Raw genomic sequence first — 13202 nt, 5'->3', positions numbered from 1 at the left:
TGGAAGTGTACGAAATGACAGTGCTTGCTTTGGAACAAAGGCCACGTGTAGAGCATTGAGTGAACATGTGAAATTACTTTTATGCCCTTGGACCACGATCTTACCTCCAAACCCACTCTTCTATGTAGTACTAGAGGGCCTATGCCCGTGCTGCGCACGGACCCAACACTTTAGATTATAGTGTATTTATGTGCATGTATTTATGTTTGGATAGTGATAATATATATATATATATATATATATATATATATATATATATATATATACTATGTTCAAAACACGATTAATATAGCATTATAATTTGTGCTCCGTATCTAAAACTTTATTATATTAGCGTTTGCTACGAATACTAAATCGGTAAAAATTTATTAATATTTTTTAAAAGAAAAGACTTGTTTAAAAGGAAACTATTTCCCTCTCTTTGAGATAAAACAATAGCAATATTTAAGCATCAGTTGATACTTTCAATTTTAATTCGATTAATTTAAAGGTGTAAAATACTTATTATTTTTTATCAAATTTTGATTTGGATAATTCTAATTCAAATTATTAAATTAATTTTACATGTTTAAAACGAAACAAAGTAGAAATTGATTTTCTATTTAAACGAAGAAATACTATTTTTTAATTTTTGGTAAATATTCTCGGTTTAGCTCATTTTATTTGTCATGTTGTCTTTTGCATGGTTTTTTAAGAAGACGTCGAATAGAATTATAATTTGACTAATTTACCTTATTCATTATTTGATCTCCATTTGATATATTTATTTTATGACATTAATCTGTTTTCACATTTATTAGAGTAAGTATAAAAATGAAAAAGTAATTAAATTCTTTCTTATTTTAAAATATAAATATTTTAAGTATTTGAAGAAAAGCAATAATATGAGGTCCATGTTTTTTGCTGTACAATAATTTCATTTGCTCCCACTAATAGATTGATACGCATGTGGCAATGAATCCATCATTATTGACTTAATGGGATACCTTGGAAATTACATGAATATTGTTTGATTTTTTAATATGGGGTGCCCTTTTTTTTTTGACATTGTTTGTTTTTTTAATATGGTGTTCACTTTTTTTTGGATATTGCTTGATTTTGTTAATATGGGGTCCACTTTTTTTCGTGAGTTTGGAGATGGTGGGTTCCACTTTTTTTTTTTTTTTTTTTATATTGCTTGGTGTTGTTTAGTATGGGGCCCATCTTTTTTAAATTTGATTTTCTATTTAAATGAAGAACTACTATTTTTTAATTTTTGGTAAATATTTTTAGTTTAGCTCATTTTACTTGTCATGTTGTCTTTTACACGGTTTTTTAAGGAAACGTCAATTAGAATTATAATTTCACTAATTTACCTTATTAATTATTTGATCTCCATTTAATATTATTTTTTCTTTTATGACATTAACCTCTTTTCACATTTATTAAAGTAAGGAAAAAAATGAAAAAGTAATTAAATTTTATCTTATTTTAAAATATAAGTATTTTAAGTATATTTGTTTTAGTAAACATAACAAATAAATAACATGGTGGAATAGCAAATACAACAGTTCAATACCTAGATTACATCTCAGGCTAATATAAAAAAAGAAAGAAAATTGTATGGTTTGACTACTTAACCTTTTGAAGAAAAGAAATAATATGAGGTCTATGTTTTTCGCTGTACAATAATTCATTTGCTCTCACTAATGGGTTGATACGCATGTGACAATGAATCCATCATTATTGATTTAATGAGATACTTTGGAAATTACATGAATATTGTTTGATTTTTTAATATGGAATGCACTTTTTTTTTTTTTTTGACATTATTTGTTTTTTTAATATGAGATTCACTTTTTTTTTTTTTTTTGATATTGCTTGATTTTGTTAATATGGGGTCTACTTTTTCTAATATTGTTTATTTTTTAATATGGGATGCACGTTTTTTTGGACATTGTTTGTTTTTTTAATATGTGATTCACTTTTTTTTTATATTGCTTGATTTTGTTAATATGGAGTTTGTTTACTATGGGGCCCACACTTTTTTTTTATATTGGTTGGTGTTTACTATGCGACCCACACTTTTTTTTTTAATATTGGGTGGTGTTTACTATGGGGCTCACATTTTTTTTTAAATATTGGGTGGTGTTTACTATGGGGCCCACATTTTTTTTTAATTGGAACGGACGATGAAAAAGTGAGCCAAACCGACTCTTCTATATAGTACAAAAAAAAAAATATCCTACTCCCTCCGTTTCAATTTATGTGAACCCATTTGACTGGGCACGACATTTAAGAAAGAGGGAAGACTTTTGAAATTTGTGGTTCAAAATATGTCTTGAATATTTGTGTGGCTGTAAATCATTCATAAAGTGAATTTGTTTCCAAATTAGGAAAGAGTTCATTCATATTGGCACAGACTAAAAAGGAAATAAGTTCACATAAATTGAAACAAAGAGAGTATATGATTTATATTCATATTAACTGAGCTAATAAATTTGAATATCAAGTGATAAAATTGTCATGACCCAAATCTGACACTCAGGCCGTGACCGGGCACCTTTCGAGCTTCTACCCATAAGGCGAACCCTCTAAGCTAATCATGCGAAAATTAACGAATAAAATGAATAATACGCAAAGTCTCATAATATAAAGAAAAGTGCGGAAGCGAAATACAAATACTGAGTCTTTCCCATAAACCCCATAAAATGTCTAAGTCATGGAACTACTAGTCTGAATATAAAAGTACGAGACGTAGCTCAGAATACTACTAAGTCAACTAAAGAAGAAGAGGCCGCCATGATCTAATGGTGGCTCACCTCCACTGAACTAGACTGAACAAAGCTGGAATGAATCAAGTATCGGATACCTGGTCACCGTTAACCACACCTGCACACATACAACATCAACAAGTGTGAGTCTAAAAGACCCAGCAAGATCATCGACACTCTCAGCTTACCCCTGGGGCAAGTCTTTGAAATTCCTGATAATGCATAAAAGCAATTACACAGTACAAGTATATTAAATATATACAAACACTGAGGCTAAGCTAAAATCATGAAGCACAACCAAGCAGAACATGAAATACTCTAAATCTGAATTTATGCTCACGGGACATAGTACGTATTTATCTATGTCTTACCCCGTTTTCCGGAGAGGGCATTATTTACCCCCATCTTACCCGGACGAGCAATACATGAAATACACTGAATCTGAATGTATGCTCACGGGACATAGTACGTATTTGTCTATGTCTTACCCCGTCTTCCGGAGAGGGCATTATTTACCCCCATCTTACCCGGGTTACTCAAAATTCTAGCATCTATCTCTCACCGAACATCAACGGGACATGTGGATGTATGCCCCTCTGAAGATATGATAAGTGGAACATACATCCATTCAATACCACTTCTAAACTTTACACTTATATAAATAGTATCTATTTAAGCGAAATTACGCTAAAGGACTCATACGGTCATTACTTGAGAAACTTGGAAATTATCCAATTTAGATCATGCTTGCCCACTCACACGAACTAAATGGTTTAAATGCATACATACAACACAAACCATATGCTTTTTATGAAAAGCAAGTAAACTAAGAGTTAAAGCCTCACTTGCCTTATAAGCATACGCAAACCTCTCTTGAAACGCCAAAATCTCTTCAAACTATATCCGATAGCCTCAATCTATTCAAAACATAAATAACGAGTCCAAATTAGTGAAGAGAAACTAATCCCATAATTGTAAGACACCTCGGGTTCAAAGTCCAATAATTGACATGCTATTAGTCGACTTATCCCTTCAATTACTCACATAAAAAAAATGCACTGGTTTTAAAAAATGCTTTCCTTACAGACTACAGTAGAGATTTTGTCTTTCTAATCTTTACCAACCCATTAGTTGTAATTTATAAAACTAGATATTACTGCAGTTTCCTCTGCATTTTTGGAAATTTTGTAAGCCCTCTTCAGTTAGGCTGTCTCCTAGTTAGGTTATAGCTTTTGGGAAGAGGGTTCCCATGCACTCTAAGGCTTTTACTTTGCATTTATTTATGTAAAGGGAGAGTCTCCCTTGTTTATTTACCTAGTCTCCTTATGTATTTGGGAGGAGTCCTCCCTCCTAGGTTGCATAGTAGTAGGCTTTGTTCCTTCTAAAACATGGGAATAAGTTTGGTGTCCTTAGTAGGAATACCAACTTATGTACCACCATAGGATTTGAGGTAAGGTTTATGTCCCCCTCGTTTTGTACTATAATTTGCTATATATGATAAGGCCTGGGGGTGTTGCTCAGCCCCTGACCGCCGGAGGACTGTTCTGTCCTTGGGTTGGGTCATTAATATAAAAAAAAAAAAAAACTAGTCTAACAATATTTCAGAAGCCCCAAACGAATTCTCTGTGCAAATAAAAGTGGAACTATAATCTTGAAAAGTTGTCCATTATAAAAAGATTATATCGCTATTCCCAATGCCTATTAAACACCATCACTTACCCCATAATCATTGTGTCCCCCAAAAGGTAAATTCTTTTCATTATGTCATAAAGAAGTAACTGTACTCTCATTCTAATTCAATTCATGAAACATAACTATAGAATAAATTTAGCATAGTACCTGAATACGATAGTTTGGACTTCTACTTCTCCCACTCTCAGTACACGTTACCAAATCCTCTCCTGATGCTACAATGTTTCCTTCTCAATACCAGAAATTTTTCTAATCCCTAATAACCTCTTAAACGTGGCCTGCAATTTGGGGGTGACTCGGCCCACTCCTTCATTTTAAAAAAAATATATTTAAATCCTTAATTATTCAATCCATATAATGTGATATTGGCCCATTATGTATAATTAACTGACTATCTCAAACTATATATATATACTACTAACACTTTCAAGAAAATAAATAAATATAAGCATATGATGTGGACTATATTCCATAGTTACCCCTCCGATATGAAATCCGTTAAAATTAGTAAGTTATAATTAAGGGAATAACTCTAAAATTCACTTGAGAGTAAAAATATCGGGTCGTTACATTCTCCCTCCCTTAAAATAACGTTCGTCCTCGAACGTAAGAAAAACTCTTCACGTGGTCAAAGAGGAACGCATTGACAACCTTATCCGTCTTAACCAGTTCTAGACCTGCCAAAATTTGGGCAGAGTTTCCCCTATAATTAGGACTAATGCCAATTATATTCTCTTCTCAAAACTGCTAACAACAACACCAACCAATCACAATTTATAAACTAACATATACTTGGGAGTTCGGGGCGACTCCATACCATCAATCACATGCAAAATGTGGCACCAGGCGACCCCGTACCATCATGCAAAATTACAAATAAAAATATGTAACTCAAATAAGTCAACACATAAATGCGAATATATAAACGCATTATCTATTAGTTTAATCCTCGTGAAAACACATAAAGAGTATACCTGTAACCAATGCACATATGCATTGGAGCTTTTTCTCTTGACATGACTCAAGAGAAAAGCTCGGGATATCTGTCTCGAATGTCCTGCTCTGCCTCCCAAGTAGCTTCCTCACTCGGATGGTTCTTCCATAAGACTTTTACAGAAGGAATACTCTTGGATCTCAGTTGGTGAACTTGCCTATCCAAAATAGCTATCGGGGCCTCCTTATAGGCTAACTTCTGACCAAGCTGAACTGCCTCATGGGCAATAACCTAAACAATATGGATCGGGTCTCTAGAGTATTTTCGGAGCATAGAAACATGAAAAACTGGATGAACTCCTGCTAAGGATGGCGGTAAAGCCAATCTATACGCAACTGCTCCTATCCACTTTAGGATCTCGAAAGGACCAATATATCTCAGGCTTAACTTGCCCTTCTTGCCAAATCTCATGACACCCTTCATGGGCGATACTTTCAACAATACCATATCACCCTCCATGAACTCAAGATCACGGACTCTCTTGTCCGAATAGGATTTTTGCCTGCTTTGAGCTGTCTTGAGCCGGTCTTGGATTACCTTTACCTTTTCCAAAGCTTGCTGAACCATCTCTGGACCCAAAAGTTTCCTCTCACCTGGTTCGAACCAACCAACTGGAGAACGACACCGCCTACCGTACAAAGCCTCATATGGAGCCATCTCAATACTGGAGTGGTAGCTGTTATTATAGGCGAACTCTACCAAAGGCAACTGTTAGTCCCAATGACCTCCAAAATCGATGGCACACACCCTCAACATGTCCTCCAGGATCTGAATAACCCGCTCTGACTGACCATCAGTCTGCGGATGGAATGCTGTACTGAGCTCAACCTTAGTACCCAAAGCCTTCTGAAAAGACTGCCAAAACTGAGTTGTGAACTGTGACCCTCTGTCAGAAATGATAGAAATGGGCACGCCATGCAATCGAACTATCTCACGAGTATAGATCTATGCTAACCGCTCTGCTGTAAATGTAGTCTGAACCGGTATAAAATGTGCGAATTTGGTAAGTCTGTCCACAATCACCAAAACTGAATCATGTCTCCTCAGAGTACGTGGCAAGCCTACCACGAAGTCCGTAGTGATTCTCTCCCACTTCCACTCGGGAATAACCAGATTCTGAGCTAACCCTCCAGGTTTCTGATGCTCATACTTAACCTGTTGGCAATTCAAACAACGAGCCACATAATCAGATATGTTTCTCTTCATCCTCATCCACCAGAAATGTTTCTTCAAGTCTTGATACATCTTTGTAGCTCCCGGATGTATGGAATAGCGAGAACTATGAGCTTCTTCCACAATAGTCTGTCTTAGGTTTCCTACATCTGGTACACATAACCTGCCATCATGCCATAACACTCCATCGGAGTCAATAGTCGCTCTCTTAGTCTGTCCCTGCTCCACTTGCTCTTTGAGCTTAAGCAACCGGCGATCCTCGAACTGTTGAGCTTTGACCTGCTCAATCAAAGAAGACTGTGCAACTATGCAAGCAAGTATCCCTCCACAAGGCGTGGCATCAAGTCTAACACCACTATTGGCCAACAGCTGAAAATCTATAGCTAAAGGTCGGATTGAGGCTGAAATAGAAGCCAAACTACCCATTGACTTCCTGCTCAAAGCAACTGCCACTACATTAGCTTTCCCCGGATGGTACAAAATTGTCATATCATAATCCTTTAGTAACTCCAGCCATCTCCGCTGCCTCAAATTCAAATCTTTCTGCTTAAAGATATACTGAAGACTCTTGTGATCTGTAAATATCTCACATGGCTCGCCATACAAATAATGCCGCCACAACTTCAAGGCAAAGACCACTGCTGCTAGCTCTAAATCATGAGTCGGGTAGTTCTTCTCATGATTCTTAAGCTGTCTAGAGGAATATGCAATCACCTTGCCTCTCTGCATTAGAACACAACCTAAACCCACTCTCGAGGCATAACAATACACTGAATAGCCTCCCTCCCCAGTAGGAAAAGTCAATACTGGAGCCGAAGTCAAAGCTGTCTTGAGCTTTCGAAAGCTCAATTCACACTCCTCTGTCCACTTGAACTGGACATTCTTCTGCGTCAATCTGGTCAACGGTGCAGCTATTACTGAAAATCCTGCCACGAAGCATCTGTAATAACCGGCTAAGCCTAGGAAACTCCTGATCTCAGTAGGAGTAGTAGGTCTAGGCCACTGCTGCACTGCATCAATCTTCTTTGGATCGACTAGAATACCATCCTTAGAAACCACGTGACCTAAAAATGCCACTGTATCTAACCAGAACTTACACTTCGAGAATTTAGCATAAAGCTTGTGTTCTTGCAACTTCTCTAACACCGCCCTCAAATGACCCTCATGCTCCAACTGGCTACGGGAGTAGACCAATATGTTATCAATGAATACTATAACAAAAGTGTCGAGAAAAGGCTTGAACACTCGATTCATAAGATCCATAAATGCTGCCGGGGCGTTAGTAAGCCCAAAGGACATGACCAAAAACTCGTAATGGCCATAACGAGTCCGAAATGCTGTCTTCGAGATGCCCTCTTTCTTGATCCTCAACTGATGGTAACCCGATCTCAAGTCAATCTTGGAAAAACAGACCGCACCCTGAAGCTGATCAAATAAATCATCTATACGAGGTAGTGGATACTTGTTCTTGATTGTGACTTTGTTTAATTTCCTGTAGTCAATGCACATTCGCATGGAACCATCCTTCTTCTTCACAAATAATACTGGAGCACCCCAAGGTGACACACTAGGCCTGATGAAGCCCTTATCAAGCAAATCCTGAATCTGTTCCTTCAGCTCCCTCAACTCGGCAGGTGCCATACGATACGGGGGAATAGAAATAGGCTGAGTCCCCGGTAAAGTATCTATGCAAAACTCAATCTCTCGGGTGGGAGGCAATCCTAGCAAATCTTCAGGAAATACATTTGGGTAGTCCCGTACAATCGGAATGCTGTCTATAGTCACTGTCTCAACTCGAGTATCTCGAACCGTGGCTATGAATCCCAAACAGCCCTGGCTAATCAATTTACGGGCCCTGAAATAAGAAATGATCCGCTTCTCTGGAGCGGTTGTGGTACCTTTTCACTCTAATCTCGGCTCTCCAGGTATATCAAATCTAACTAGCTTGTTACGACGATCAAGTGTAGCATAACAGGCTGCCAACCAATCCATACCCATGATGACATCAAAACTGACCATCTGAAGCTCGTGAAGATTCACCAAGGTCTCTGTACTCTGAATAGATACTATACAATCACGATATACTCGATCTACCACTATAGACTCCCTAACTGGGGTAGATACTAGAAAAGGCGCATCTATGTAATCGAGTACCCGCTCCAAACAAGTAGCATAAAATGGGGATACATAAGAATAAGTGGATCCAGGATTCATCAAGGTAAATGCCGGATGAGAACAAACTGTGAGAGTACATGTGACTACTGCATCACATGCATCAACATCCTGTCTGGCCAAAGCAAAGAAACGGGGCTGTCCACCCACTGCCTGTGCACCCTGAGTACCCTGTCTAGCTGCTCCACGACCTGCCTGTGGTACTGATCTAGCTGGAACTGTGGCTATAGGTGGCGCCGCAATGGCACCCTACTACTGGGCTGCCGGCTGGACTGTGCCTACAACTCTAGGACATGCAAAAGACAAATGACCCTGCTCCCCGCAAGTATAGCATCCAGTGAAACCCCTCATACACCTGCCTGAATGGTTCTTCCCATAAGAAGAACAACGATAAGCCCTGTTCTAAAAAGAACTACGTCTCTGGTGCTGTTGCTGCCCCTGCCCCTGTCCCTGCCGGGCTAACTGAGAACTAGGTGAGTCCTGAGAATGATTATGTGAAGCTAACTGAGGAGGTCTAGATGACCCCTTACCCTGAACACCCCTGCTCCCAGATGGAGCCAAACTGGATACCACTGATGTGCGCGACTTCTTCCCTTCTCGCTCAGTCTTGTCCTCTAAATAGTATCCCTCTCGACGCATAGCACTATCTAGAACCTGATCATAGGTAGACCTCCACACCTCAGTAGCCAAGGCGGTACGGTGGGACCCTTTCAACCCATTCACAAATCTCCTGACCCGATCCTCCTCAGTAGGAATGATCTCAAGACCATAACGAGACAACTTGGTGAATTCTGCATCATACTGTGCCACAGTCATGTCGTTTTGACGAAGCTTTTCAAACTGATCGCGCAAAGCATCACGCTGACTAGGAGGTAGTAACCTGTCCATAAAAAGTGTCACAAACTGGGCCCAAGTAAGTGGGGGCAAATTTGCACGCCTATTACGACTTAAGGTAGTCCACCATGACTCTGCCAATCCAGAAAGCTGGAAAACTGTGAAGTCAACCCCGTGAGTGTGTAAAATACCCTGAGTCATCAGAATCTTCTCACACCTGTCTATGAACCTCTGGGGACCTACCGACTTAGGGGTAGCATCGAAGTTCGGTGGTCCAAAACCCATGAAAGCTTTAAGCTCATCTATAGCACTTGCCCTCCTACCAGTAACCGAAGTTGTACCTCCTAGATGACCCGCTAGCTGTGTTACCACCTCAGCTGGTGGTGGAGCTAAACCAGGTGGTGGTGTCTGAAAATCCTGTGCGACGCGCTGCTCTGTGGTAAGAGTGGCTGGTGTCTGACCACCCACACCCTCCTGATTCTGAGAAGTAGCTGGAGGCATAACTCCACCTAGACGAGGAACAATAGCCTCTAAAACTGAAACCATCCTGACCAACAACTCTGGTGGTACTGAAACTGTAGCTCCCTCAACTGGGGCTGCTGCTGGTATGTCCATGACATCCTCCTTTGCCGAAAGCTCGGGTGGTGCCTGTCTGGCGGCTGGGGGTCTACCTATAGGCATAGCAGCCTGTCGTGCTGGAGGCCGTCCTCGTGACCCGGCTCTCCCCCGTGCTACTGGTGCACCCCCTCGCCCCGTAGATGCAGAAGATCGAGTCCTAACAATCTGTTCCAGAACAAGAAAAGGGTTAATTCCTTATTCAACTTTAATGGCACGATAAAAATTAAAAGAAGGGAAATTTTTCCTAAAATACCCAAGCAGCCCCTCGAAGATAAGTACAGACGTCTCCGTACCGATCTACAAGGCTTGATGTGGCGTGATTTTACGCCACAATCGATGCTTGTTTACTCTAAGTTTTACTTGTTATCAAGCAAGCCTATGTGATTTTACGTGGTTTTTAGTGTTTTTCAGGTAAAGGAACAGATTCGACACAATCATAGTTGAAGTGCAGAACCAGGTCGTGAATTGAAGTTTACGGTCCGTATTCTACAATACGGGCCGTATTCCATGGTCGTGTTTAAGGATAACAGAACCAGAAAGTCAAGCTGAGAAGATGGTGGTTTACGAGCTAGGTTTACGGACCGTATTTCAGTTTACGGTCCGTATTCCATCACGTATTTAACCAGTTGAGCATCTGGCAGAAAGTCAAAGTGTTGGACGTTGAAATACGACCATGCAGTTTACGGACCGTAAACCACTTTACGGTCCGTATTTCAAAAGAAGAAGTTGCACACAACTGAGCAGCCAACTTGGGCGTAAACCAATTTTACGGTCCGTAAAGTGATTTACGGACCGTATTTCGCCATGACGGGACCAAAGTGCAAATCTGAAACTTTTGTATCTCCAAAACCTATAAATAGCTATTGTAGGGTTTTTAATAGACATCATTCATTATATTTTTGTCTCTTGACTTAGAACATTAAATTCTCTCTAGTTTTTGAAGATTCAAACATCAATTCAAGTATTACCAATTCCTTTTTCATTCCAAAGTAAGCAATTATGAATTCTTCAACTTCTTATTTCTTGTTCTTTGTCATGAGTAGCTAAATTCCCTTACTAGGGTTGTGAACCCAATGATGGGTGTTTGGTGATTGGGTTTGTGATTGATATACAAATAATGAATTATTAGGTTTTAATTATTCTTCATTCTTCATTCATAATTAATGGTTGCAAACATTGATTAAAGCCATAAACCCTAATTTAGTTGGAAAAATAACTAGGGTTGGTAAGAATAATTAACAAGAACTCAAAGCATTAAACTTTGTTTAATAAATTCACTTAGGAATAAGAAGAATTTACTTGGCATGATTAATCGTTCGTCATTATCACTTTCTTATATTTGGGAAAATCATAGAAAGATATAATCTTTATTTATTGGGAAATAGTAGAGATTCACATAGAGATTAAGTGCATTCATATAATGATCCATTATAAGTATATCAAGATCAATACCCATGATCATACACCCTATCTTACGGGGACACAACCTTAGTTTCTTTTACCATAAATTTCCACCAAAGCAATATTTTAGCAATTAGTCATAGAAACAACCAACTTTTACACAAATTATCGGATTAAGACATTAGACCTAGAACCTAGCATCTACGACTTTAGTAACCTTTTCACACCATATTCCCTGTGGGATTCGACCCCAACCTCGTTGGGTTACTATATTTGACAACATCCGCGTTATACCATTAATAGGTGTAATTTGAGCGTATCACTCTACCAGGCATCGTTCCATGACTTCAAGGAAATTGAAACCTAGTGCTCTGATACCAAGTTTGTCACGACCCAAATCTGACACTCAGGCCGTGACCGGGCACCTTTCGAGCTTCTACCCATAAGGCAAACCCTCTAAGCTAATCATGCGAAAATTAACGAATAAAATGAATAATACACAAAGTCTCATAATATAAAGAAAAGTGCGGAAGCGAAATACAAATACTGAGTCTTTCCCATAAACCCCATAAAATGTCTAAGTCATGGAACTACTAGTCTGAATATAAAAGTACGAGACGTAGCTCGGAATACTACTAAGTCAACTAAAGAAGAAGAGGCCGCCATGATCTAATGGTGGCTCACCTCCACTGAACTTGACTGAACAAAGCCGGAATGAATCAAGTATCGGCTACCTGGTCACCGTTAACCACACCTGCACACATACAACATCAACAAGTGTGAGTCTAAAAGACCCAGCAAGATCATCGACACTCTCAGCTTACCCCTGGGGCAAGTCTTTGAAATTCCTGATAATGCATAAAAGCAATTACACAGTACAAGTATATTAAATATATACAAACACTGAGGCTAAGCTAAAATCATGAAGCACAACCAAGCAGAACATGAAATACTCTAAATCTGAATTTATGCTCACGGGACATAGTACGTATTTATCTATGTCTTACCCCGTTTTCCGGAGAGGGCATTATTTACCCCCATCTTACCCGGACGAGCAATACATGAAATACACTGAATCTGAATGTATGCTCACAGGACATAGTACGTATTTGTCTATGTCTTACCCCGTCTTCCGGAGAGGGCATTATTTACCCCCATCTTACCCGGGTTACTTAAAATTCTAGCATCTATCTCTCACCGAACATCAATGGGACATGTGGATGTATGCCCCTCTAAAGATATGATAAGTGGAACATACATCCATTCAATACCACTTCTAAACTTTACACTTATATAAATAGTATCTATTTAAGCGAAATTACGCTAAAGGACTCATACGGTCATTACTTGAGAAACTTGGAAATTATCCAATTTAGATCATGCTTGCCCACTCACACGAACTAAATGGTTTAAATGCATACATACAACACAAACCATATGCTTTTTATGAAAAGCAAGTAAACTAAGAGTTAAAGCCTCACTTGCCTTATAAGCATACGCAAACCTCTCTTGAAACGCCAAAATCTCTTCAAACTATATCCGATAGCCTCAATCTATTCAAAACA

The sequence above is a fragment of the Lycium barbarum genome, chromosome 7, assembly GCF_019175385.1.
Source record: "Lycium barbarum isolate Lr01 chromosome 7, ASM1917538v2, whole genome shotgun sequence".
Taxonomy (NCBI): domain Eukaryota; kingdom Viridiplantae; phylum Streptophyta; class Magnoliopsida; order Solanales; family Solanaceae; genus Lycium; species Lycium barbarum.
Note: the sequence above shows the minus strand (reverse complement) of the source record.